The sequence below is a fragment of the Syngnathus floridae genome, chromosome 15, assembly GCF_059516105.1.
Source record: "Syngnathus floridae isolate MCC-2025c chromosome 15, RoL_Sflo_1.0, whole genome shotgun sequence".
Lineage (NCBI taxonomy): Eukaryota > Metazoa > Chordata > Actinopteri > Syngnathiformes > Syngnathidae > Syngnathus > Syngnathus floridae.
In genome coordinates, this window is record NC_142427.1 from 8,313,020 (window position 1) to 8,340,495 (window position 27,476).

Consider the following 27,476-nt stretch of genomic DNA (forward strand, 5'->3'; position numbering starts at 1 on the left):
TCCAGACCTAGATGTTTCCACTCAACTTGGCCCGCTCTGGATCGCCACTTGGACGGTCGACAGTGAGCTGGATCTTGGCTCAGCTGTGGAAACCATCTCCTAAACTGGACTATTTGGATAAAATCCCAGTCACCTCAATAGTGTTGCAGCAATAAAAAAAAAATTTCACTTTGTGGCCAAACCTTTCCCTGACCCATTTTCCACATGTTGCAGGAGCCTCATGAAATGATGTCTGCCGAAGTTATTTCCAGCAATAAATCAAGCAAACAAATGAGCTCAACTGAAGAGCAATGATGTCATCACACTCGTGTGACAATTGTGTTGCAAATTCATGCTTGAGGACTTTCTAATGTTCTGGAAGAGGATGGATGACACACCTGAGATATTGTTCGACACAATGGAGCACAAAAACATTGTGCCTGCAGCTGACCATCACGAACAATAAGAAAAGGTACTTAACGGAAAGCTTAGATTTGTACCGGATGATGTTTTTTCCCCCTCCTTTATACAAGTACACGTTTTTGAAGTCAATGTGTTTTTATGAATTACATCACGTCTACTCTTTCTGGCTTCAAGCCCATTTTCAATGTGTTTGTGAGGAAAAACCGTCGGTGCCCCTAATCATGGTCATGATCGCACTTCTCAACGCATAATGTTGAACTGCCTCTTCAATTATAATAATACAGGACTGTCTCAGAAAATTTGAATATTATTTTCTGTAATGCAATTTAAAAAAAAAAGTCGTACATTCTGGATTCATTACAAATTAACTGAAATATTGCAAGCCTTTTATTAATAATTTTTTTTTTTTTAATTGCATTACAGAAACTAAAGATCACAATATTCTAATTTTCTGAGACAGTCCTGTATACTGTATTGAACCCAGTAAGGCTGTAAAATATCAATTTTCCTTATCTGGACTTTTTCTATTAAAATATTTTGTTTTCTATTTGTGATATGTAAAGTCGACCTTGAACCTTGATTCATTTTCCTGGCTCTTCCTACGATTGTAATTAATTACATGGCTTGAGGATACCGAACCATATGTGGCTCGAAATTAGTCACAATATCATTGACAAAAAAAAAAAAAAACTTTAACCACACGATTTTGACCCCTAAAATGGTTTTGCATCAATTAGAAAATTCCAGTTAGAGAATATTTTCTTTTGTTGTATATGTGCCTTGGAATTTGCACCTTCTGTATTGGATGGGCTTCTCAGTTACAGCCGAAACTTAAATTAACGAAAAGAAAATTAACATATAGATCACAGGTGTCCAACTCAAGGCCCGGGGGCCAGATACGGCCCGCCACATCATTTTATGTGGCCTGCGAAGACAAATTGTGCGTCAAATTCGTGTGTCATTACTAGAATTGCAAATTGTCTTCACTTTTAATATCTTTTTTTTTAAATATTTGACCAATTTTTGCTCGTCTGATTTGAAAACGAGGTATTTGTCAGTTTGTTTTGTAGCTTTTACTGTATATAATATGAGGTGCTCATACATTTATTTGGGTTGACAGTCAGAATGGCCCTCCGAAAGAAGCTATGACTACAATTCACTACACAGACTTTTTTTTTTAACTCGTGTTTTTTTTTGGCCCATCAAGAATGCAGTTACGTACCGTTGCCTTAGCCAAATCGTAGCTGTGTGATAATGGGGCACACATGGGCACTATCACTGAAATAGCAGCATTTAGAAGGGAAATCTTCAAGGTTGTTTAAAAACTCTCCTCACTAATGACCTCATGTATGCAATTGTCTCATCTCGTGCGTCACAGGTGCATCCAGGCTTTTTTGGATCCAGGCATTGTGTGTGTGTATGTGAGCAAGACAATGTTAGCAGAGGAAAACTTTCCAGATAGTTGCTTGGGGCAAAGCACGTCAATGAGAAGATTGTCCTGCTGGCTCCACGGGTAACTGTCGTAATGGAAAGTGGGCGATTCAAGCGGAACACTGTCTGCAGTACCCGTTTACTGTATGCAGATTTACTTTATGTGCAGTATTAAAACCATAATTTATTCAAAATTACAGGACCTACACGGAATTAATAGCCCCCCACGTCCAAATGGCATTCAGCCATGTCGTCATTCTCGGCATCCTTTCTGTTCTCCATGTTCATATCTCACATGACTAACGTGATTTTTTTTTTTTATTATTGTTTTAGCTTTGTCTCTCTGAGTAACCTGGGCTTGCAAATGATTTAAACGGAATCCATGAGGTGTTTATTCTCCACCCGGTTTCTGCCCTCATGAGACCAACAATGTACTTTTTGGCACATTTTTAGGCGAGAACCGTGCCAGGCATTCTGGGAGCTCAAATAGATATTACATCATGCTTGTGGAGCTGTATTTGGTTCTTTGCCTTCAAACACTTTCGTAACTGCATTTCCAGATTAAAGCAATGACCTCAGTTAGTGTTGTCTTAATCATGGGCAACGAGAATAAAGGGTTAATCAAAATTCTTGCTTGGAGGGATTCTTGCAAAATGGATCTTTCCAAAGGAGTGCTGGACTCCTTAATTGTGTTCATACAACACACCATGGAACAATCTAGCGAGTTTACGTCACTATCGCTTTTTATGTCTGTTTTGGAAAAAGGAGTGTTGCACTACTGTTTTGCCACCCATGGAAACTGTGACTTAAATGTATTATATTTTATTATATTTATTTATTATTATTTATTATATTTTTGTATTTATGCTTATTGCGTATATTTTATTATATTTATTATATTAAACAATTATAGAGAAAAAAAAATAAATAATATATAATAATAAATAATAAATAATAATAAATAATAAATTAAAAAAATAAGATGAGGTGAAAAAAAAATATGACAACCATAGATCATAAAATGGAACTTGTTACACAACGGGAAAGCAGTACACGCGTCTCAAGTACAATGAATTAAGTCAACAACGCCTTGCCTGTAGAGCTAAAAAAAAAATGACATTTTGACCTTGGAAAGGATGATTAATTTGTCAATATTTCCTAAGGAAAAAATAAACAGTTGCAAATTCGAACAAATTAGAGGTCAACCGACATCCATCGCAGAACAAATTGTATTTGACCTTAGAGGTGCCACCGTAGCTTTTGAGGTTTGTTTTGATGTATTTTTCACTCTGAGAGCACCAGATGGGGTTTTAGGGGAGGAATTTTCAAGCCCATCAATGTACATTAACTCCAGTTCCTCGTACATCATGAACTCACAGGAACCTTTGGGAATTTGTCCACCACTGTTTTTCCCCTTTGGGCAAATTTCCGTGGCAGAAACGCAATTCATTTGGGGACCTTCCCAAACTATGACATTACTCTTTCCCTTGCTACTTCCACCCAATTTCTCTCCCCCTTTTTTAATTAAAATGTCGTGTGAATGTGACATCAATGTTTTACAATGAATAATTTTATTTGGATTAGCCAGAACATTATGGGTCGATGAAAAATGTTTTATTTGAACGGAACACATCAGTCTTCATTTGAGACGTATGTAAAATTCTTTCTAACCTGAGAAAGTCCGAAAATGATTCCCAGTAAACTTCCAGTTTTTCCTTCCAGACAAATATTTTTCTGTACATGAGAAGGAAGAATACTATCATTTTCTGACACATATGTTCAAGTCAAATCATTCTACCACAAAGCAGTATTGTTTCACCAAGATATATATACGGTCACCATGGCAACAATGTTTGTTATGCCTGCTGCTTCTAATCGCAATGGCCGCTCAGGACCTTCAGCATGGTTTCTGTTACTTGCTCGAGTTGTGTGATGAATGCCGTCAGAGCCTTCGGCTGCCAGGAAGTCAGATGGATAGTCTGGTAAGCCTGTTCACTGAGACCGGTATCCTTGTTTTTTATGATAAAGTGGGCAGTGTTCTTATCACTCGGCACATTTTTCAGAGCTGTGTCGGAGACAAAGTCCACATACTCCCCTATTGTATGTGGGGAGGATTATTTTCGCTGCGAGCTTTCGTTGTTATTCCAGAGGGCCTCGAGGTCCAGTTTCTTAACAGGACCGAGAGACATCAGAATTTTTTTTTCCACCAGTTGGCAGCATTTCTAGCCTGCGATCACTCCCAAGAAGTCATTCAAGAAACCTTTCACACAAGATTTTTGGTTTGTGGGATCTTAAAGTACTGTGCATAGACTTAGGAACATGGAATAGATGCAAAGAAACTGATATTTCCAGAAAGTCCAGGGAAAATTGTGTAGATCTGAGAAATTGCTTGGTCGGATTCAGGAGCAGTGTGGCTCGGTTGGAGGGTGGTCTTTGACCTTTGACACAAGATTTTTGGTTTGTGGGATCTTTAAGTACTGTGCATAGACTTAGGAACATGGAATAGATGCAAAAAAATGGATATTTCCAGAAAGTCTAGGGGAAATTGTGTAGATCTGAGAAATTGCTTGGTCGGATCCAGGAGCAGTGTGGCTCGGTTTTAGAGTGGTCTTTGACCTTTGACTAACTTCCACCAAAGCAGATTGCGAACAAATAGGCCTACTTTTTTTTTTCCTTTTCACTCTAGGGACATTTTTATAAGTTTTCTCCTGATTAGCAGCCATTTTCACAGTGCAAGAAGCCCCCCCCCCCAAAAAAAAAAAATACCCCATGCATTATTAAAAACAACAACCCAGTCTCTTTTATTAGGAGTCTTTAATTTCCAGACATTACAACATTGGCCACTGGCCATTCTGGCTCAAGTTCTTGGCTTTTAAAGTAGCATTTAGTCAATAAATGATTAATTTAGCTGCAACGCGGTAGCAACATTAAGCCCTTGGAACCAGTTAGATTTTGGACTTGAATCTTTCAATCCAGAAATGAATAAAATGTCTTCCACATTTCTGGCAGCTTGATTCATTTCGTGAGGCCTGCCAACATTTTACAAATACATTACAGTCAAACGCAGATAATTTAGTAGGCATGAAGTTACAAGTTTATTGCTGCCAGTGAATGTAGCAAGGGAACTCCCCACACACAGACTCACTACTCTGCACAACCATTAGCTTTGTAATTATTATCGATCTTGACCGGCGTCAATTTGCATGTGTGTTACATTTATTAACTAATTTTCTTCTCGGAACATAGATGTCAGGCTGTATATTGTTTAGTCCCCAAGTGATTCTGTCTTTTGTCTTTGTAATGAAAGATCAGAGACAATCCACAGATTTCGCTTTCACACTGCCAGTCCATTTTTTTTGCTTGAAATGGATACTGAGCTCCCCAACGCCAAAACGGTGCTATTATGACATTAATGTGTGTGTGTGTTATGTGTGTGTGTGTGTGTGACTAAAACTATAAGAAGGCCTTTTAAATTTCACAAACTTTCACTTCTAATCATATTATTGGTCTAGTTTCCAGATTTCAACATTCGTAATAGTAATATTTGTTGTCAAATTGATCAATTTAGCATCTTCACAATTAAATGCATAATTGATATGAAGTCTAGTTAATATGTGTAGCTTCACAGTAGCTTTAATACTTAATATTTATATATAATATAATATATATAATATTTAATAATTTAATATTTGTAGCTTCATAGCTACGCTTCATATATAATATTTAATAATTTAATATTTGATATGAAGTCTAGTTAATATTTGTAGCTTCACAGTAGCTTTAATATTTATATATAATATATTATATATAATATTTAATATTTGTAGCTTCACAGCTACACTTCATATATAATATTTAATAATTTAATGTTTGTAGCTTCACAGCAATTCTCTCAGCCAAAAAAAAAACAAAAAACATCATCATTCTCAGTTGTGTTTAACACCATATATCAAATATCGGGATTGTAACATGAGATGGTAACTTGGGAACAACCCGACTACACAAGTCTATGTAGCAATTATTAGGGAGTTGGCTGAATGTGCAATAGTCTGACAGTTTTGAGTTTGTTAGTCTTAAAAGTTGGACCAGAATGTCAGATGCCACAACATAAACATGTTGGTGGAGGTGCTGTCATGGCAGGTGATGATACCATACACACATGTGACAGTGTGTAAGTTGATGTTTCCATGATGATGCCGTAGCCAAAGAACACAGCTTCCTTGTTTTCTATTGACTAATTGGACTGCTCCCAAGGTTGGCTGGTCACTTTGCTTATCACCAACTGCAAGGAAAGGAAGGATGAGATAAAATTTTGACGCCGGTAAATGCCAACAAACAGTGTTGGTCTCTTTGTGTAAAAACATTTGGGGTTAAATGTTTCAGCAAGAATTTCCTTCACAATATTACGACTATCCATCTGGATAAGGCCGGGTTTTAACCTGCACGGGATGAAAAAGCACACGGAGCGGAAGCATATTTCAACAAGTGATACATATAATATAACAGTGTGCAATAGAGAAAACACGCATTACCTGCGGCTAACCCAAAAGTATACTTTTGGGTTATAAATGGCCAAATCAGAAATAGAGCACAGTGTGCCGCCATGCAGCTGTTACAAAGCTCCTTTTCAGGCATGTAAACTCAAATTCATGTAACTCATAATAAACCATTTGGGAAGTGGAAAAATCCTTCATATTTCCCCGCTAATATTGTTGGATTTTGTTGCAGTGAAAAAAAGGTCTGTTGAAGGCAAAGTTGAATAAATGTCACTTTAATTTGCGGCGGCAATAGCGTGTGTCGTATTTAACGTTCATTTAAGATTCCTGGAAAAAGACTGATGCATTTAATCAAATGTTTCTTTGGCCTGTTGTGAAAAATGATGAAATAGCGAGGAGCGAAATGAGTGTTCGCTGATGATCTGACAAAATGCATGTAAGTCACACATCGACTGTAAACCAACACTGTGTCTTATTATAATCTGATTAGAAGCAAATAATGAGGCTGAGCGAACAGGAAAGTAAAAAAATGCGGTTGCGTATGTTAGCTGAAAAAACATGAGGACAGTTTTCACAATTTTGCTGTATTATGTTGCAGAGGTTAGTAAAGAAACACTTTTCTCATTCCAGCTATATTTCCACATGTCACTGTTATTATGCTGAGGTGTCATGTTGCCTCCATTTTCTGCTTCATCATTACCAGCTGGAGTAAGTTCATAATGTTATTCAGACGTCAACGCATGGTCAAAAATGTGTATGTGGTGTTTCTATTGATGCTTTTATTACCAAACGCTTCGATGCTATTTTTAGTAGAGTAAAACAATTATTTAAATTTAAGGGGTGGCAGGACTGCAAACATTTGGAGGATCCTTCATCAGAAGGTTTTTGGCCTGACTGAAATGTTCTTTAATGCATTCACTGCCATTAATGGCTATCAAATATCCAATTAATTCATTATCCCTTAAATGGAACGAACCAGTTTCCTTTCTATAGGAACAAGAAGCAGGGCCGGACTGGGAGATTTTTTCAGGCCAGGAGTCAGTTATGTAACCAGGCCACCCTGGCCTTGCATGGGCACAAGCAAAACACATTTGTGTACATATACATGCACACAATCATTCTTTGGGTTTTGTTGTGGGCGGTACCGGAAAAACAAATCAAAATCTCTACCCTAGTTTGAAACCCTAACTCTTGTATGAACCCTACTTTGAAACCCTAACCCTAGCTTTAAACCCTAACTCCCAGTTCTCCCTATGGTCAGTCCGGGCGTGACAAGAAGTAAGATGACAACATGGAAGTTATTTCATTTTGATTCTGGGTGATGCACATAACAATGTAAGAGGAATTTTTACAGCGACTGCCAGCAAACACATGTTCAAGCTCAACATAATTTGTGTACTCTTTGCCCTCTCACTGAAAGGAGCTTGCCAACAATTTCTTTGTTATATGAGTTGATTTTATGACATTTTGTAGCTTCCAAATACAGATAACAAGCTATGAGCTGTAAGAAGAATTTATTTTCTATGCCAGCCTCTAAATGTGTTTGTTGGTTGAGCACAACGATTCTCAAAGTCTCATTGCTTAAGGATAATTCAGTCGTACTGAACTTTTAATATTAGAGAAGAGATATTATTTCCACAACGCCAAGTTTTAGTTGATGTCTTTCCTCAAATTTATTATCAATAGGAAATTTAAATCATAATCTGCTCTCCAAAAAGACCTCATTTAAAGGAAGTGTTGGGAAATAACCTTTCACTTAAAGTCTGTGGTTTGAGTACATATGCTCTCAGCAGATACATTACACTATGTTCTTTGCCGATTATGTTAGGCATTTACTATTCCTGTGTTGATAAATGTTTCCCTGGATAAGAACTGAGTGTTTTGGGTGAGTGTAGAAAAATACATCAAATTAATTGGCTCGGTTGGAAAGCAATAAAGGACTTCAAGAAAACTGGCAAACTGTAACTACAGCTTTATGGAGTTGGAGATCTGCCTTCTTACATTCTGTACCTTAAACAGAATGTCTGCATGAATGTTGATTCTATAAACAATACACTAAATTCGCTCAAATATTGGCAGAAAAAATGTCCGCTTTCCAGCTGGATCAATATTTTCTAAATTGAAAATTGCTGCTCACAATGGTCTGTCTCGGTTCCAGTTTCAGTGGACTGAGTGGGTCAGAACTGGAGGAACTGGGAGAAAAGGTAGTACGTGGATTCCTGAGCAGGCAGCTGGGCGAGCAGGGAGCAGCCCAACATCACCAGTGCAGATGAGATCGATTAGATAGCACAGAGTACAAACTCAGTTAAATAGATGAGGGATGAGGGCGGGGCCTAGGTTGAAAAGTCCTGAGGGCCTCTGCACAGATCTGGAGATGTCTCTGTCCTCATATCTCCTATCTGACTAATATTGACTTTTCCAGATTCATATCTACATCTTCTGATGTTTTGGCGGCCTTAGCAGAGTCAACTCTAACCCTGATTTACTGCCACTTATTATTGGAAACACATGTGAATACGTTATCAGAATTGGCTGTGGATGTTTTGTTGTGCTTTTTGCTGGTTCAATGTTAATGGGTTGGAACATTGTTTCTAATAGCAAAAGTGCCAATTCCCATTAGGGTTAGGGTTTGGGTTAGGGGCTAGGGTTAGGGTTTCGGGTTAGGGTTAGGGTTTGTGTTAGGCTTAGGCTTGCTTTTGCTGTGCTGAGGCTTAGGTTTAGGCTTGCTCTTGCTGTGGTTAGGGTTAGGGTTAGGGTTTGTGTTAGGCTTAGGCTTGCTTTTGCTGTGCTGAGGCTTAGGGTTAGGCTTGCTCTTGCTGTGGTTAGGGTTAGGGTTAGGGTTTGTGTTAGGCTTAGGCTTGCTTTTGCTGTGCTGAGGCTTAGGGTTAGGCTTGCTCTTGGTGTGGTTAGGGTTAGGGTTAGGGTTTGTGTTAGGCTTAGGCTTGCTTTTGCTGTGCTGAGGCTTAGGGTTAGGCTTGCTCTTGCTGTGGTTAGGGTTAGGGATAGGGTTTGTGTTAGGCTTAGGCTTGCTTTTTCTGTGCTGAGGCTTAGGGTTAGGCTTGCTCTTGCTGTGGTTAGGGTTAGGGTTTGTGTTAGGCTTAGGCTTGCTTTTGCTGTGCTGAGGCTTAGGGTTAGGCTTGCTCTTGCTGTGGTTAGGGTTAGGGTTAGGGTTTGTGTTAGGCTTAGGCTTGCTTTTGCTGTGCTGAGGCTTAGGGTTAGGCTTGCTCTTGCTGTGGTTAGGGTTAGGGTTAGGGTTTGTGTTAGGCTTAGGCTTGCTTTTGCTGTGCTGAGGCTTAGGGTTAGGCTTGCTCTTGCTGTGGTTAGGGTTAGGGTTAGGGTTTGTGTTAGGCTTAGGCTTGCTTTTGCTGTGCTGAGGCTTAGGGTTAGGCTTGCTCTTGCTGTGGTTAGGGTTAGGGTTAGGGTTTGTGTTAGGCTTAGGCTTGCTTTTGCTGTGCTGAGGCTTAGGGTTAGGCTTGCTCTTGCTGTGGTTAGGGTTAGGGTTTGTGTTAGGCTTAGGCTTGCTTTTGCTGTGCTGAGGCTTAGGGTTAGGCTTGCCCTTGCTGTGGTTAGGGTTAGGGTTTGTGTTAGGCTTAGGCTTGCTTTTGCTGTGCTGAGGCTTAGGGTTAGGCTTGCTCTTGCTGTGGTTAGGGTTAGGGTTAGGGTTTGTGTTAGGCTTAGGCTTGCTTTTGCTGTGCTGAGGCTTAGGGTTAGGCTTGCTCTTGCTGTGGTTAGGGTTAGGGTTTGTGTTAGGCTTAGGCTTGCTTTTGCTGTGCTGAGGCTTAGGGTTAGGCTTGCTCTTGCTGTGGTTAGGGTTAGGGTTAGGGTTTGTGTTAGGCTTAGGCTTGCTTTTGCTGTGCTGAGGCTTAGGGTTAGGCTTGCCCTTGCTGTGGTTAGGGTTAGGGTTAGGGTTTGTGTTAGGCTTAGGCTTGCTTTTTCTGTGCTGAGGCTTAGGGTTAGGCTTGCTCTTGCTGTGGTTAGGGTTAGGGTTAGGGTTTGTGTTAGGCTTAGGCTTGCTTTTGCTGTGCTGAGGCTTAGGGTTAGGCTTGCTCTTGCTGTGGTTAGGGTTAGGGTTTGTGTTAGGCTTAGGCTTGCTTTTGCTGTGCTGAGGCTTAGGGTTAGGCTTGCCCTTGCTGTGGTTAGGGTTAGGGTTTGTGTTAGGCTTAGGCTTGCTTTTGCTGTGCTGAGGCTTAGGGTTAGGCTTGCTCTTGCTGTGGTTAGGGTTAGGGTTAGGGTTTGTGTTAGGCTTAGGCTTGCTTTTGCTGTGCTGAGGCTTAGGGTTAGGCTTGCTCTTGCTGTGGTTAGGGTTAGGGTTTGTGTTAGGCTTAGGCTTGCTTTTGCTGTGCTGAGGCTTAGGGTTAGGCTTGCTCTTGCTGTGGTTAGGGTTAGGGTTAGGGTTTGTGTTAGGCTTAGGCTTGCTTTTGCTGTGCTGAGGCTTAGGGTTAGGCTTGCCCTTGCTGTGGTTAGGGTTAGGGTTAGGGTTTGTGTTAGGCTTAGGCTTGCTTTTTCTGTGCTGAGGCTTAGGGTTAGGCTTGCTCTTGCTGTGGTTAGGGTTAGGGTTAGGGTTTGTGTTAGGCTTAGGCTTGCTTTTGCTGTGCTGAGGCTTAGGGTTAGGCTTGCTCTTGCTGTGGTTAGGGTTAGGGTTAGGGTTTGTGTTAGGCTTAGGCTTGCTTTTGCTGTGCTGAGGCTTAGGGTTAGGCGTGCTCTTGCTGTGGTTAGGGTTAGGGTTAGGGTTTGTGTTAGGCTTAGGCTTGCTTTTGCTGTGCTGAGGCTTAGGGTTAGGCTTGCTCTTGCTGTGGTTAGGGTTAGGGTTAGGGTTTGTGTTAGGCTTAGGCTTGCTTTTGCTGTGCTGAGGCTTAGGGTTAGGCTTGCTCTTGGTGTGGTTAGGGTTAGGATTAGGGTTTGTGTTAGGCTTAGGCTTGCTTTTGCTGTGCTGAGGCTTAGGGTTAGGCTTGCTCTTGCTGTGGTTAGGGTTAGGGTTAGGGTTTGTGTTAGGCTTAGGCTTGCTTTTGCTGTGCTGAGGCTTAGGGTTAGGCTTGCTCTTGCTGTGGTTAGGGTTAGGGTTTGTGTTAGGCTTAGGCTTGCTTTTGCTGTGCTGAGGCTTAGGGTTAGGCTTGCTCTTGCTGTGGTTAGGGTTAGGGTTAGGGTTAGGGTTTGTGTTAGGCTTAGGCTTGCTTTTGCTGTGCTGAGGCTTAGGGTTAGGGGTGCTCTTGCTGTGGTTAGGGTTAGGGTTAGGGTTTGTGTTAGGCTTAGGCTTGCTTTTGCTGTGCTGAGGCTTAGGGTTAGGCTTGCTCTTGCTGTGGTTAGGGTTAGGGTTAGGGTTTGTGTTAGGCTTAGGCTTGCTTTTGCTGTGCTGAGGCTTAGGGTTAGGCTTGCTCTTGGTGTGGTTAGGGTTAGGGTTAGGGTTTGTGTTAGGCTTAGGCTTGCTTTTGCTGTGCTGAGGCTTAGGGTTAGGCTTGCTCTTGCTGTGGTTAGGGTTAGGGTTAGGGTTTGTGTTAGGCTTAGGCTTGCTTTTGCTGTGCTGAGGCTTAGGGTTAGGCTTGCTCTTGCTGTGGTTAGGGTTAGGGTTAGGGTTTGTGTTAGGCTTAGGCTTGCTTTTGCTGTGCTGAGGCTTAGGGTTAGGCTTGCTCTTGGTGTGGTTAGGGTTAGGGTTAGGGTTTGTGTTAGGCTTAGGCTTGCTTTTGCTGTGCTGAGGCTTAGGGTTAGGCTTGCTCTTGCTGTGGTTAGGGTTAGGGTTAGGGTTTGTGTTAGGCTTAGGCTTGCTTTTGCTGTGCTGAGGCTTAGGGTTAGGCTTGTTCTTGCTGTGGTTAGGGTTAGGGTTAGGGTTTGTGTTAGGCTTAGGCTTGCTTTTGCTGTGCTGAGGCTTAGGGTTAGGCTTGCTCTTGCTGTGGTTAGGGTTAGGGTTAGGGTTTGTGTTAGGCTTAGGCTTGCTTTTGCTGTGCTGAGGCTTAGGGTTAGGCTTGCTCTTGCTGTGGTTAGGGTTAGGGTTAGGGTTTGTGTTAGGCTTAGGCTTGCTTTTGCTGTGCTGAGGCTTAGGGTTAGGCTTGCTCTTGCTGTGGTTAGGGTTAGGGTTAGGGTTTGTGTTAGGCTTAGGCTTGCTTTTGCTGTGCTGAGGCTTAGGGTTAGGCTTGCTCTTGCTGTGGTTAGGGTTAGGGTTAGGGTTTGTGTTAGGCTTAGGCTTGCTTTTGCTGTGCTGAGGCTTAGGGTTAGGCTTGCTCTTGCTGTGGTTAGGGTTAGGGTTAGGGTTAGGCTTAGGCTTGCTTTTGCTGTGCTGAGGCTTAGGGTTAGGCTTGCTCTTGCTGTGGTTAGGGTTAGGGTTAGGGTTTGTGTTAGGCTTAGGCTTGCTTTTGCTGTGCTGAGGCTTAGGGTTAGGCTTGCTCTTGCTGTGGTTAGGGTTAGGGTTAGGGTTAGGCTTAGGCTTGCTTTTGCTGTGCTGAGGCTTAGGGTTAGGCTTGCTCTTGCTGTGGTTAGGGTTAGGGTTAGGGTTTGTGTTAGGCTTAGGCTTGCTTTTGCTGTGCTGAGGCTTAGGGTTAGGCGTGCTCTTGCTGTGGTTAGGGTTAGGGTTAGGGTTTGTGTTAGGCTTAGGCTTGCTTTTGCTGTGCTGAGGCTTAGGGTTAGGCTTGCTCTTGCTGTGGTTAGGGTTAGGGTTAGGGTTTGTGTTAGGCTTAGGCTTGCTTTTGCTGTGCTGAGGCTTAGGGTTAGGCTTGCTCTTGGTGTGGTTAGGGTTAGGGTTTGTGTTAGGCTTAGGCTTGCTTTTGCTGTGCTGAGGCTTAGGGTTAGGCTTGCTCTTGCTGTGGTTAGGGTTAGGGTTAGGGTTTGTGTTAGGCTTAGGCTTGCTTTTGCTGTGCTGAGGCTTAGGGTTAGGCTTGCTCTTGCTGTGGTTAGGGTTAGGGTTAGGGTTTGTGTTAGGCTTAGGCTTGCTTTTGCTGTGCTGAGGCTTAGGGTTAGGCTTGCTCTTGCTGTGGTTAGGGTTAGGGTTTGTGTTAGGCTTAGGCTTGCTTTTGCTGTGCTGAGGCTTAGGGTTAGGCTTGCTCTTGCTGTGGTTAGGGTTAGGGTTAGGGTTTGTGTTAGGCTTAGGCTTGCTTTTGCTGTGCTGAGGCTTAGGGTTAGGCTTGCTCTTGCTGTGGTTAGGGTTAGGGTTAGGGTTTGTGTTAGGGTTAGGGTTCGGGTTCAAGAACAGGAAATGTTGCACTCCCATGTTGTCTAGCGGCTGTGGTTGTTTTGTTGTGCTTTTTGCTGGTTCAATGTTATTGGGTTGGGACATTGTTTCTAATAGCAAAAGTGCCAATTAGGGTTAGGGTTTAGGGTTAGGGTTTAGGGTTAGGATTGGGGTTAGATTTAGGATTTAGGGTTTAGGGTTAGGGTTAGGGTTTAGGGTTAGGGTTCAAGAACAGGAAATGGGAGTAGAACAGCTCCTGTTCCTGACTGTGTCAGTCGTGTAATAGTCAGCAGAAGGGTTGGGTAAAATTGTTTCTATGATCAGAAGTGCCAGTTCCCATGCCCGGAGTTGAACCCGGGCTACCTGGGTGAGAACCAACGATCCTAACCGCTAGACCACATGGGAGTGGGACAATGCCTCTTCCTGATTGTGTCAGTAGTGTAATAGTCAGCAGAAGGGTTGGGTAAAATTGTTTCTATTAGCAAAAGTGACAGTTCCCATGCCGGGAGTTGAACCCGGGCCACCTGGGTGAAAACCAGGGATCCTAACCGCTAGACCACATGGGAGTGCAACAAGTCCTGTTCCTGACTGTGTCAGTGGTTTATTAGTCAGCAGAGGGGGTTGGGTAAACTTGTTTCTTTTAGCAAAAGTGACAGTTCCCATGCCGGGAGTTGAACCCGGGCGACCTGGGTGAAAACCAGGGATCCTAACCGCTAGACCACATGGGAGTGTAATGATTCCTGTTCCTGACTGTGTAAGTAGTTTAATAGTCAGCAGAGGGGTTGGGTAAAATTGTTTCTTTTAGCAAAAGTGACAGTTCCCATGCCGGGAGTTGAACCCGGGCTACCTGGGTGAAAACCAGGGATCCTAACCGCTAGACCACATGGGAGTGTAACGATACCTGTTCCTGACTGTGTCAGTAGTTTAATAGTCAGCAGAGGGGTTGGGTAAAATTGTTTCTTTTAGCAAAAGTGACAGTTCCTATGCCGGGAGTTGAACCCGGGCCACCTGGGTGAAAACCAGGGATCCTAACCGCTAGACCACATGGGAGTGTAACAATTCCTGTTCCTGACTGTGTCAGTAGTTTAATAGTCAGCAGAGGGGTTGGGTAAAATTGTTTCTTTTAGCAAAAATGACAGTTCCCATGCCGGGAGTTGAACCCGGGCCACCTGGGTGAAAACCAGGGATCCTAACCACTAGACCACATGGGAGTGTAACAATTCCTGTTCCTGACTGTGTCAGTAGTTTAATAGTCAGCAGAGGGGTTGGGTAAAATTGTTTCTTTTAGCAAAAGTGACAGTTCCCATACCGGGAGTTGAACCCGGGCGACCTGGGTGAAAACCAGGGATCCTAACCGCTAGACCACATGGGAATGTAACAATTCCTATTCCTGACTGTGTCAGTAGTTTATTAGTCAGCAGAGGGGTTGGGTAAACTTTTTTCTTTTCGCAAAAGTGACAGTTCCCATGCCGGGAGTTGAACCCGGGCCACCTGGGTGAAAACCAGGGATCCTAACCGCTAGACCACATGGGAGTGTAGCAACTCTTGTTCCTGACTGTGTCAGTAGTTTAATAGTCAGCAGAGGGGTTGGGTAAAATTGTTTCTTTTAGCAAAAGTGACAGTTCCCATGCCGGGAGTTGAACCCGGGCCACCTGGGTGAAAACCAGGGATCCTAACCGCTAGACCACATGGGAGTGTAACGATTCCTGTTCCTGACTTTGTCAGTAGTTTAATAGTCAGCAGAGGGGTTGGGTAAAATTGTTTCTTTTAGCAAAAGTGACAGTTCCCATGCCGGGAGTTGAACCCGGGCCACCTGGGTGAAAACCAGGGATCCTAACCGCTAGACCACATGGGAGTGTAACGATTCCTGTTCCTGACTGTGTCAGTAGTTTAATAGTCAGCAGAGGGGTTGGGTAAAATTGTTTCTTTTAGCAAAAGTGACAGTTCCCATACCGGGAGTTGAACCCGGGCCACCTGGGTGAAAACCAGGGATCCTAACCGCCAGACCACATGGGAATGTAACAATTCCTATTCCTGACTGTGTCAGTAGTTTATTAGTCAGCAGAGGGGTTGGGTAAACTTAATTCTTTTCGCAAAAGTGACAGTTCCCATGCCGGGAGTTGAACCCAGGCCACCTGGGTGAAAACCAGGGATCCTAACCGCTAGACCACATGGGAGTGTAACAATTCTTGTTCCTGACTGTGTCAGTAGTTTAATAGTGAGCAGAGGGGTTGGGTAAAATTGTTTCTTTTAGCAAATGTGACAGTTCCCATGCCGGGAGTTGAACCCGGGCCACCTGGGTGAAAACCAGGGATCCTAACCGCTAGACCACATGGGAGTGTAACGATTCCTGTTCCTGACTGTGTCAGTAGTTTGATAGTCAGCAGAGGGGTTGGGTAAAATTGTTTCTTTTAGCAAAAGTGAAAGTTCCCATGCCGGGAGTTGAACCCGGGCCACCTGGGTGAAAACCAGGGATCCTAACCGCTAGACCACATGGGAGTGGAACAATTCCTATTCCTGACTGTGTCAATAGTTTAATAGTCAGCAGAGGGGTTGGGTAAACTTGTTTCTTTTAGCAAAAGTGACAGTTTCCATGCCGGGAGTTGAACCCGGGCCACCTAGGTGAAAACCAGGGATCCTAACCGCTAGACCACAAGGGAGTGTAACGATTCCTGTTCCTGACTGTGTCAGTAGTTTAATAGTCAGCAGAGGGGTTGGGTAAAATTGTTTCTTTTAGCAAAAGTGACAGTTCCCATGCCGGGAGTTGAACCCGGGCCACCTGGGTGAAAACCAGGGATCCTAACCGCTAGACCACATGGGAGTGTAACAATTCCTATTCCTGACTGTGTCAGTAGTTTAATAGTCAGCAGAGGGGTTGGGTAAAATTGTTTCTTTTAGCAAATGTGACAGCTCCCATGCTGGGAGTTGAACCCGGGCCACCTGGGTGAAAACCAGGGATCCTAACCACTCGACCACATGGGAGTGTAATGATTTCTGTTCCTGACTGTGTCAGTAGTTTAATAGTCAGCAGAGGGGTTGGGTAAAATTGTTTCTTTTAGCAAAAGTGACAGTTCCCATGCCGGGAGTTAACCCAGGCCACCTGGGTGAAAACCAGGGATCCTAACCGCTAGACCACATGGGAGTGCAACAATTCCTCTTCCTGACTGTGTCAGTAGTTTAATAGTCAGCAGAGGGGTTGGGTAAAATTGTTACTACTAGCAAAAGTGACAGTTCCCATGCTGGGAGTTGAACCCGGGGCACCTAGGTGAAAACCAGAGATCCTAACCGCTAGACCACATGAGAGTGAGATAACACTGGTTCCTGACTGTGTCAGTAGTTTAATAGTCAGCAGAAGGGGTGGGTAAAATTGTTTCTATTAGCAAAAGTGACAGTTCCCATGCAGGGAGTTGAACCCAGGCCACCTAGGTGAAAACCAGAGACCCTAACCGCTAGACCACATGAGAGTGGAACAGATCCTCTTCCTGACTCTGTCAGTCGTGTAATAGTCAGCAGAAGGGTTGGGTAAAATTGTTTCTATGAGCAGAAGTGCCAGTTCCCATGCCCGGAGTTGAATGCGGGCTACCTGGGTGAGAACCAGAGTGCCTAACCGCTAGACAAGTTGACCAGTTGAACCCGGGCCATCTGGGTGAAAATCAGGGATCCTAACCGCTAGACCACTTGGGAACAGGGCAAGCCTGGTTCTTGACTGAGTCAGTAGTTTAATAGTCAGCAGAAGGGTTGGGTAAAATTGTTTCTATTAGCAAAAGTGCCAGTTCCCAGGTCAGGAGTTGAACCTGGGCCACCTGGGTGAGAACCAGAGATCCTGTATGCTCGACCACATGGGAGTGGTATAAGTCCTGTTTCTGACTGTGTCAGTAGTTTAATAGTCAGCAGAAGGGTTGGGGAATAAAAGGTTCCTCCTACCCATCATGTTGATTCCCATGCCAGGAGTAGAACCTAGGCCACCTGGGTGAGAACCGAACCGCTAGACCACATGGGACTACTACTCGCAGGTGTCCTGAAAGTGTCAGTGCTATAATACATAGCACATCGCCGAGCCCAACTGAAATGTCCCAATCCTGCCACTATCAAAAGTTATACCTACATATGGCAAATTCAGTCACTCCATGATGGACTCAAAGATCAAACTGGGAAGGGAGGGGTAACATTTAAGGTCAATGAAGAAATAGCCAAGAAGAGCAGAACTATTTAAAGAAGCAAGGAGGAAATGACAGCAAATGACAGGCAATGAGTACCTCTCGCTCTTTGTGTTAGTTTTAGTTCTATAAAATAATCCTCCTCATCTACCCTACCCGCAGTTATATTTCCGTGAGTGAACACTGCTGCTCACACTAACAGCTTTTGGCATCTCCAGACAGGAATTTAGCTTTGCCCCTGTGATTGGCGCTAGCTGTGATTTCAACCCGGAGGGAGCTGGACCCATGTTATTATTATTTTTCTAGAACATTTAGGGCCTTCCCATCCAAGATCACCCGATGAGACTGGCAAGGGTTGGTTGCACACTTTCTTGAAATGCTTTGGCCTTACGTAGTGTCAAATGACTAAGAGAGTAAAAACATACAGTATCAGATCATATGCCAGGAAAGAGGATCAGCTTTCTGAGCTCCTCAGCTCTCCCAGGTAGAACCATGCAAGGCAATATATCTGACTCCAACACTTTATCCCAGGCAGACAGCTTCACTGGCTCGGATTGTAATCCATATCGTAGTCTGAGAATGAAATGGTGGGACGTAAACAGCAACGCCACATATGAAGTGTGTGTGGCTTGGCCCGCCTTCACACTCCGCTCAGGCTGCCAAGAAGGCAAGGTGACCATGAACTAATAACAGCATCCACCCTCATACAAACATGACACATACACACTCATCCCCAGGTGGGGCACAGCTGCTGAATGAACCGATCTTCTCGTAAAAAAAAAAAAAACAGCAGATAGCAAAACAAAAAAAGTGCATTAATGAAGACCAGATCTTCTTGGATTTCATTCACAGGATGGCTCCCAATGTTTCTTCTTTATCATCACCTCTCATTATTGACAATTATTGACAATTTAACACACACACGCACATTGGAATTGTTACTAAAAGGGATTTAAATGGTTATGGAGACCGTTGGAGCACACATAAACACACGCCCATTCTCAAGGACACTAAAGCTGTGATAATTAGAGGTCATTTCAGTGGCAGCCGGCCTCAACGTACCACAATACTGAAGCCACAGGAGAATCACACATCAGGCTTAAATTAATCTGCAAATGTGGAGAATGCTGAGAAAAAACACGTTCCATAATGATGCCCGTGCTTCCACACAGTTTTCCGTTACATGTGCGGTATCTCGTAAAAAGTGACTCCCGCTAATGCACTTTTGGCTATTTTGGTTAGCTGGAGAGTTCTAGAAGACTACGATGACGACCTCACAGTTTGTTATTATGTTAGAAACTCCAGGAAGGGTTCCGGCCTTGCACTGCGGGATGATCAAGGTCATTCCTAGGCCATGTTGCAGAATAGATTACCTATTATAAACATTACCTTTTGGTTATTTAAATGTGGTCCCAGCTCATGAAATGAATAAACATGAATCCCATCTGGCGTATACATTTTCTCTGAGACAAACAAGGGCCTTCCAAGTGGAGTGTGAAAGCCTATAAAACAGAAATGCCTTTTCAACAGGTCATCCATTGGCTCTACGTTTTATATTGGACTTTCTTCCTGTTCCTCATTTTCACAGGCAATTCTTTACATTACACTTTCATTGTACATGTTTCTTTACTGTAATGGCAAAAGTTGACAATCAGATTTGTGTTGCACATGGAAAATTGAAAAATGCTTGTTTGGTCTCGTAAGGCAGAGAAAAATTAGTTTTAAAAGGTTTTAGAACTTGGCAGCAGCAGGAAAGGTCGCACACAACTCAAAATATAATAATGTTAGTCATTTTGTCTTATAAGTCATGACCACATTAAATTTGTTGAATATGCTGACCTTTTGCATGACAGTGGTTTGAACACAAAGTTTTGTGTGACTTGTATTTTGGCAAAAATTGTGTGACTTCAAGACTGTTCAGCTTTAGAATTTCTAATAAGGGCCCTATTTTCATAGACAGGTGCATGTGCTTTCTGTAAAAACTGGCGTGTCTTCGTTTTTTGTGTCCAAGTCTAGTTGAGATAATTTGGTGACAGAAAATAGACTGGACTTTTGATTAGCTAAAACCAGGTCAAAGTTGTGGCGCAGGTGATGATGTCATGCGATTTTAACCAGTTACAGCGAATTTTTATTTTTTGTGACCGTCTCCCTCGAAATAAACATTGTTTGGCTATTATTTCATTATATGGTGAAAAGTGTTGACCTCAATTTCCGTAATAGTGCTTATTGCCAGTATAATGTCTTTTGGCATTTCTTAGCAGTACACATCACAAAGTGTTGTTGGCTTAACTAAGCCTGGTTTTATCCCCGAGTGTGACCGCATACACGATATATTTTCCTCAACTTAAGAAGATGCGTGCTCTGAAAGAATATCAAGCTGGATCAGCATGCAGTTTGCGCTCTATTTGTAAGAGGTCATTGAAGGGAACAGTGAAGATCTGGAAAACAATATTCAAGTTCCAACTTTTTTCCTTCACTTGCATTGCAGCCAACTGTGATTGGAGCTGGAATTGGAAAAATTACTTGCTATTGGTACCATATGTCGTTTCGGAAATACAATCAGTTTGAAGTCGCTAAAAGGTATATTTATTTTCGCTGTTGCATTTATTTTGCAGGATCTAATATGGATTGGAGATGCACCAACAACATAGTGGTGATTAATGTTAAACATAGCTGCAGGTGAATTAGTTAAATGGCTGCTAGGCACTTTTTTTTTGTTTTGGCAGGAACTCTAAAAGCACTGAACTGTCTGTGCGGGGGTCTTTCCTGCATCAGTGGAGAGCCATGTTTAGAAAGTGCCCTCAAGCAAGGCATTTAGCTTAAACTCCTTGTGTAATGCTGGCATGCTTTTCCGTGTGTGTTCGTGTGCTTTTGTTCAAAAATGTGGATAAATGAAGTGTAAAAACGTCCGGTAATCCCCCCCACCATCATCCACTTGCCTGAAGAGACTTTTTACAGCGCATAGCAATATTATTTATTATCAGTCATATCTGTCATACTTGATTTCACCTCCCCAGACAGGGCGAGATGTTTCCCGTTCGAACATCCTTTCTTATGATCCCTCTGAAACTGTTCGCCCCCATGTGTATTTTTCTTGTGAGCTAAAATGGAGGTATCATCTAACGCCTGATGGGCTTTTGGGGACCTGCAGGAGGAAAGAGGAGAGGTCATGTCTCAGTGTGATCTGCAGCAGATACTGAGCCAGACTAGATGGAAAGGTTAGTTTTGTCATTACCTGAAGTTTCGCGGGAAAGGGACATCAGTTTTGGGTTTTGTCATGTTGTTGGGCTTTTTTACGGCAGTTTGCTTGATACAATGTAAACTGAGTACAGAAAATGAAACCTGAAACTCATTAAGCCCAAATTATTGTGGCCTTGTAGGTCAAAAGACAGAATTCCAGCAACTGGTTTCCATATGGGATCGGTTTTTGAGGTATCTACAGTATATAGCTGTCTTCCCTCGAACACAGAGGCATTGTTTTTGCTTTAAATGCTCTCGTTCGGTATCCAAACATCTGCCTGCTTTCTTGCAGCTCCTATGAACTGTTCAAATTCTCAAAACCTTGCCTAATTCTAATTTGGTGTTTTTGTGGCCTCCTAAGCCTCAAAATATTTATGATTGATGATCTCAAGCCTCTAAAACTCACATTAAAACATTTTCAACAACTACACATCATATTTGGTGTATTTTTGTTGTATTAATTTCATTTTTTATTTTATTTTTTTACATATCTAACATTTAATGTTTTAGAAATAAGAAATAATATATAATACTATAATTTAACCTGGATTAAATTATATAAATTTTGGCCCTAAACAATTTCTGCCACCATATAAATATATAATAGCAATAATTCTTTTGCTTGTTTTGTTACATGACCTCTTGCTCAGGTCCTTCTGTACTTGACCTTTGGAAAAAAATTAGCCCAGAGCACGATTCACAAAGTTTAGCACTCAGTCCCATATTATCCCTTTTGTCTAGCCACGGATGACACGCATGTTAAGTGGATGAGGCCATGTGCCTCAACCATAACGGAAGATGGGAAGGAAGCTTTACATGAGCTGAATGACGTATCCGACATTGCTCAACTATGACAAGGTTCATTAAACAAGGACAAGAAAGGTTTGTAACAACTTGTTAGGTGATACACCCATTCGAGCAGCACAAGAGGGAGGACATTTACTGTAAACGGCCATGAAAGAGACGTTTAAGTGAGAAATTGAGCCAAAACAGCTTTTGTGTCAAAAAATGTATCATTTCCAAAAGACCGAGACCAAGTACCGATACCTGTAATTTTGATACATAGAATCTTCCTCCTCCAAAAAAAAAAAAAGACATCCTTTTAAACACTTTTGTATCCCAATGTAACATTCTGCTTTTAATTATGAGCAATTTTATATTCCTCTATTCTTCTAATTTTGTAATTTCCAGTTCCTGATGGTAAAACGGCCACAGGAGGGCGATCAATACTGGCATCGCTGCCATCACGAATACAGATGCCCTAAAATAAGGCTGCTATTTCCACCGATATTTGTTATAAGTAAACTGTAACACATAATTATTTGTTGTATTTTGTTTTTAAAATTTTTGCTGTTCTATTTTTATGCAAATTTGCTTTTATAAATACAAAAAAAAAATCCCACCCCAATAAAAAAAAAAAAAAAAAACTAAGAAAAAACCATTCCTTCAGAAGCCATGACATCTTGACAACAGTGCCAAATATCTTTTGGGCATGACTAAAATGCCTTCCACATGACATAAATGACATCTATCTGCACATACTTATTTCACCTATGTCATTAATGTAACATAAGTCATTTGAGACCTCCCGCTGCTGTTGCTTGGCTGTACAGGAAGCACACAGTCTTGGTGGTTTAAATCATGAGGGATTTTCTGGCCTGAGCTATGCTGTATCCTACGCGTGCATTTGGAAGGGGATGAATCAGACTATTATTAATTATCCAGCACGCAACGCAGGTCAGTGGCGCCATAAACAACCGTCAACTGACAGATTGTGACCAGAAAAACAAGGTTTGGAAGTCCGTGGCTACTGTGGCTAACGTGATAAAATAGGATAAAAGGAATATTACAACACTCGAGTATGTGCTTTGCAACATGTTTTGAAATATGTATTAAATCTGCTGAGAAAAAAAAAAAGAGATACTAATATGATGGCCTTTTTTTCCTTTAAAATATTTTAAATTGTGTAAAAAAAAATGTATCTTAAATTTGTTTTTTGCAAGACATACAATTCAAGAGAAATATAATTATAATAAAATAAAAAAATAAAATATAAATATACTACAATTTTTTTAAATGAGAGATTCAAGTAAACATGATATTTTTCAGGTTTTCATTTTTCAGGTTTTCATAATCATCATCATCCAATATTCCACATTTTTGGGGCTTTCATAATTCATATTGAATGTATGCCCCTGCATTAAAAAAAAAATAAACTCGACAACAACGTGGTGTTGCTTCAAACCAACCACACGAGTGATCTGGTTTTGTTCCCCCACCTTTTCCACCGCCAACAAGGCAAACAGAAGAACCATCAAAGTGCAGCCTTGGGCCCCAAAATATATCAAACAAGATCAGGCGCAAATTCACCACCATCACTGATTAGACATAAACTTTGTTGGCACAATACTTAAAAGTGGCGAGGCCACTATATCCTGAAATTAACAAAAGTGTCAACTCTGAGAGCGTGGCACTGTAAGACGCAAATAAACCTTGAAATCCACGTGTTGACTCAGCTCGGCTCTGATTTGTATGCCTGCTTATGGTCAGCACAAACCCAAATAAGAGCTCAGTATATTTTCAATCTCTGGTTCTATAGCAGCAGAGCTGTCCCGGGGGGGGGGCACATTCTGCAATGTGGTTCAAATAAATACATAATTCCATCTATTTCCCTTCGGGCCCCCCTGTGTTACACATATTTAGTGATGGATTCTTACCATTTTAATAAGGAGAGAGGATGCCTTGCCTTTTGGTCACCCCAGTGTCAAAACATTTATCCAGCATTTTAGAAGCCACGCGGTTTTTACAAGCAGTCGGGTGGAGAAGGAGTTTACTTGTATTTTAGTCTTCAGCCGCACAGCCTCAGTCTCCCCGCGGCGAGACAGTGGGAGCATTTAATGGAAGGACTGCATGGCCCAGTCAAACCTGACGTCTGCTTGCTTGCATGTGTGCGGTGCGACGATGCATCCTGGGGAAAGTGAAAAGAAAGTAGAAAGTCATTTTGTTAGTATTACGCTCGCTTTAATCTAAGCATGCAGTTTGGAATAATAAGTATTTTATGGATAGGTAAAGCTAAGCATGGCTAAGAGCTCCTTAAAGTTGATATGGCCCCTTGAAAATATGAATTGCTAATCTTGAGTTAAAAAATATATTTTTTTAATTAAAATAAGAAGATGTTAAATATGTATTAATGTATTGATTTTCTGATTTTCGCATATCTAGGGTGGATCTGGAACAAGTTAGTGGTGTTTGTTAAAATCATTGGCAGGTTAAATTTATCTTGCGCTGATTTTGCTGTGGGCAAAGTTATACTTAGCCCTCAAACCGTCTTTACAAGACGCTTTATTGGATATGAAACTTATAAAGCCTCCCTGCCAAAACCATCACCTTTTTTAGGTACAGAAATTTTGACAGACTGCAGGGCGAGGACATTTAATCCTCAAGCAACACCAGAAATGCTTTTTCAAAATGTCCACATCGTATTTTTTTCCTGTTCTTTTTATTCATCCTGATTTTGGTCAGGAGTTTTTTTATCTGCTTCGTATTTTTTTTCTAATGTTGCCAGTTTTGTCATAAAATTCTGTTTACTGAGTTTCCTGTGAAATTATGGATGAACACACTTTAGAAAAGCATGCCTTTCATGAGAGTTTACTCACAACTTGTGAATGGAAAAGAATAATCCCATGCGGTTTTAACACTGCTTCATTCGGATTCCATTGGGACAATGCTTCATTCGGACAGCAGTGGTTGCATATGTAATCCACATTAGTTGAAAGCCCAGATTGAGCACAAGGTGATAAAACTCTTTAAGGGCTAACGACTAGCCACAGCAGGTACCTGATGAATCCATGAAGCCCAATTTACGGTCGGTTCCCCTGAGGCTTCAAAGTGAAGGCAGCCCAAGGAACACCAATGTTACAAGACTTTGGAGATTCTCCACTACTTGACTGTCTGGTCATTGTCATCTGTCTTTTTCGAAATGGCATACAGGGTCTCGTGTCCTGATGGCTAAGATACTAAAGAGACATGAGGTGCTCCAGGGGGTTGAGGATTTGAGGTCAGAAGGCTGTATTGATGTAGCTGGCCCCCTGACCTTTTGTCTTAAGAAGGAGGGTGGGGTGCCATTCAGCTCCTGGCAGCATGTGTCCACACACTGACCCGAAACCAAAATCCTGCTATGGCCAAAGGTCTTCATCAAATACGTCTTCACAATGAACCCAAGCGAAAGGAGCCTCCTATTATGTAGTCATCTCGTCTTCACTCGAGGTGTGACTTAGTGATCTCACTTTGCACTTTTCTCCAATCTGTTTCCTGGGTCTGAAGACTTTGAGAGGCCTTGAATGATCTTCCAGGCTGCTGCTGCTGCATCACGCATGGACTGATGTGATTTATGACATTGTAGCCTGCAATTAAGAGCTGCTAATTTGCTTCTCAAACACTTTTCCCAAGATCTACACAACACGCTACATCAATCCCAGCAGCTCTTGGCTCGCTATCAGGTGAATCACGTCATAATAGCTCCAGGGAAGTGACACGGTGAAATTCACGGAATGTCCACCTAGCAATTATTTACCACTAACTGTTGGATTAGATTCACTTAGAAAAATGCTGAGATGGTTTCCGAACCCACTTGCTGGTTATCTGGGGATTTGGATCAGATTAGGTTAATTATTATGATCTATCAGATTAGGTTGAAGATTGGGGGTGAGTTGAAAAATCAAAAGCTGGTCACCATTTTGTTGAGAACTGAAATTGACGTAAAATTGCTCGAATATTTTAGGGGCAGTTTTTGGCACACACATCTCGGAATAGTGGTTCAATCTCAGCAGTTATAAGAGTGTATACCTTTTTGAAGAGAGAAAAAAAAGCTTGACCGGGAAGGTCACGTCCTTCCAGAATCCCAGCATACCTTATTAAATGTGAAAATGAGAGATAAACAATGAAAGTGAGACAATTTAAAAGACAAAAAAGAGGCAATCAAAAGCGGTACAGATAGGATAGCAGAACTGTGGTGTATTTTGGAAACAAAGGCTTGGTCCGGGTTGGATATGGTGTATTTTGACTTGTCAATTTGGACAGCACGCAGGTTTGGATGGCTGCTCTGGCTGAGGAAAACACACTCATGTACAAGGTTAGATTATTGAAATGTTTGAGCTTTCTGTCTGCTGCAGGGTCATGTTGAGACTCATAAGTAGCTAGCAAAAAGAACTTTATGGAGCTCGTTATACAGAGATTCGGAGCAAGCTATTTGCAAAATAAATTTACCCTTATGGAAATGAATACTGTAACTGTAATACTGTACTGAATACTGTTGAGATACAAGTTGATATAGTTACGTGACTATGCTCTCGTCTTAAAACATTTAGATCTCAAATCATCCTTCCCCATTGAACTGAATGGAAATACCATTAATCAGTTCAGAAATCCCAACATACACACAATTGTTGTACACATACACACACAATTGTTGTGCTCATATCTCAAGTCTGCACTAAATAAATACATTTAAAAAAAACAGGCAATTGACAGTTCAAAAAAATAAATCAATTTCAACCACTCATATCTTAAAGCACTCCAATAAATAAATAAATAAAATAAATAAGATTTGTTTTGTTCATCAGGCTAAATGTGTTGGTCCTTCACAGTTGAGTCAGAAACAATGAACCTTAAATGAAAAGTGACGTCAGTTGATAGCCGTCTGATCTATTTGTGCAAAACGTTATTCGTGAATTCTTCATTCTGCAATATATCTCTGCACACAAGCCAAAAGACGTAGCGGATTTAGTCCTTTGACAGATGCTTACATTTGCAGTGCATCTTTGTTTTGTGAATGACGGCTTGCTGGCTCGTTGTGCAGACTCTGATTAGAGGAAGTTATACAAATCACTGATGAGTGTCAGTTCTGGGTGTTCTGGCTCGCAAACGCCAACAATAGTCTCAATAATGTCACACAATAAGTGAAAGCACAGGCAAATTGAAAAAATGAAAATTCAACACACATCTCTCAAATCTGCCTCCGACTAAATAAACAAATTACAAGTTCATATTTGCACTGCCACAACTCAAAATGACAGGAATAAATTTGAAATCAATACTGATGTCACACTGACGTTTTAGTTATAGCTATAAACATTCAAGCAAACTTAAAAGCTTTTCTTCTTGTAATTTATTATAAAGCTATTGTTTCAGCTTTTACTAGAAAGCTAAAACAGATTGCCAACTCTGGATTTCTCTCAGAGCAAACGATATTACACACAGGATATACAGTAGGCCTATCCACTAAGTCACTGTCACCAGCTCTCAACCAATAGATCAATAGTTGACATATCAAAGGATCAAATGATTTCCAGACATTCATAGTATTCCATCCAAAGTACATACGTACACCATCTGTGAGTTGATTATCCATTTGTGGCTATAAAAATATCTAACATCAGCACCTTACAAAGTGGGTGCCAACTTCCACGCATGGCAAGTTTTTTTTTTTTGAGCTACAGAGCAAGAATAGAAATTAATTCCTCTAATAGTGGTCCATTTTTTTTTCCAAACAACACCATGCAATTGACTTGAATTGTTCTGATTTAAATAATCTGT

General features: G+C 41.7%; 15 non-coding genes across 15 annotated transcripts; all 15 read right to left on the minus strand.

Annotated features, from left to right (window-relative positions):
* Positions 1-13,979: 13,979 nt before the first annotated feature.
* trnae-uuc (transfer RNA glutamic acid (anticodon UUC)) lies at positions 13,980-14,051 on the minus strand. Its single transcript has one exon. It is a non-coding gene; the product is annotated as a tRNA-Glu (tRNA).
* Positions 14,052-14,141: 90 nt separating this feature from the next.
* trnae-uuc (transfer RNA glutamic acid (anticodon UUC)) lies at positions 14,142-14,213 on the minus strand. The gene has a single exon. It is a non-coding gene; the product is annotated as a tRNA-Glu (tRNA).
* Positions 14,214-14,302: 89 nt separating this feature from the next.
* Positions 14,303-14,374, minus strand: trnae-uuc (transfer RNA glutamic acid (anticodon UUC)). Its single transcript has one exon. It is a non-coding gene; the product is annotated as a tRNA-Glu (tRNA).
* An 89-nt stretch (positions 14,375-14,463) lies between these two features.
* On the minus strand, positions 14,464-14,535 carry trnae-uuc (transfer RNA glutamic acid (anticodon UUC)). The gene has a single exon. It is a non-coding gene; the product is annotated as a tRNA-Glu (tRNA).
* Positions 14,536-14,624: 89 nt separating this feature from the next.
* On the minus strand, positions 14,625-14,696 carry trnae-uuc (transfer RNA glutamic acid (anticodon UUC)). Its single transcript has one exon. It is a non-coding gene; the product is annotated as a tRNA-Glu (tRNA).
* Positions 14,697-14,785: 89 nt separating this feature from the next.
* On the minus strand, positions 14,786-14,857 carry trnae-uuc (transfer RNA glutamic acid (anticodon UUC)). Its single transcript has one exon. It is a non-coding gene; the product is annotated as a tRNA-Glu (tRNA).
* An 89-nt stretch (positions 14,858-14,946) lies between these two features.
* On the minus strand, positions 14,947-15,018 carry trnae-uuc (transfer RNA glutamic acid (anticodon UUC)). The gene has a single exon. It is a non-coding gene; the product is annotated as a tRNA-Glu (tRNA).
* Positions 15,019-15,107: 89 nt separating this feature from the next.
* On the minus strand, positions 15,108-15,179 carry trnae-uuc (transfer RNA glutamic acid (anticodon UUC)). The gene has a single exon. It is a non-coding gene; the product is annotated as a tRNA-Glu (tRNA).
* Positions 15,180-15,268: 89 nt separating this feature from the next.
* On the minus strand, positions 15,269-15,340 carry trnae-uuc (transfer RNA glutamic acid (anticodon UUC)). The gene has a single exon. It is a non-coding gene; the product is annotated as a tRNA-Glu (tRNA).
* An 89-nt stretch (positions 15,341-15,429) lies between these two features.
* trnae-uuc (transfer RNA glutamic acid (anticodon UUC)) lies at positions 15,430-15,501 on the minus strand. Its single transcript has one exon. It is a non-coding gene; the product is annotated as a tRNA-Glu (tRNA).
* An 89-nt stretch (positions 15,502-15,590) lies between these two features.
* Positions 15,591-15,662, minus strand: trnae-uuc (transfer RNA glutamic acid (anticodon UUC)). Its single transcript has one exon. It is a non-coding gene; the product is annotated as a tRNA-Glu (tRNA).
* Positions 15,663-15,751: 89 nt separating this feature from the next.
* trnae-uuc (transfer RNA glutamic acid (anticodon UUC)) lies at positions 15,752-15,823 on the minus strand. Its single transcript has one exon. It is a non-coding gene; the product is annotated as a tRNA-Glu (tRNA).
* An 89-nt stretch (positions 15,824-15,912) lies between these two features.
* On the minus strand, positions 15,913-15,984 carry trnae-uuc (transfer RNA glutamic acid (anticodon UUC)). The gene has a single exon. It is a non-coding gene; the product is annotated as a tRNA-Glu (tRNA).
* An 89-nt stretch (positions 15,985-16,073) lies between these two features.
* Positions 16,074-16,145, minus strand: trnae-uuc (transfer RNA glutamic acid (anticodon UUC)). Its single transcript has one exon. It is a non-coding gene; the product is annotated as a tRNA-Glu (tRNA).
* An 89-nt stretch (positions 16,146-16,234) lies between these two features.
* Positions 16,235-16,306, minus strand: trnae-uuc (transfer RNA glutamic acid (anticodon UUC)). The gene has a single exon. It is a non-coding gene; the product is annotated as a tRNA-Glu (tRNA).
* Between the last annotated feature and the right edge of the window lie 11,170 nt (positions 16,307-27,476).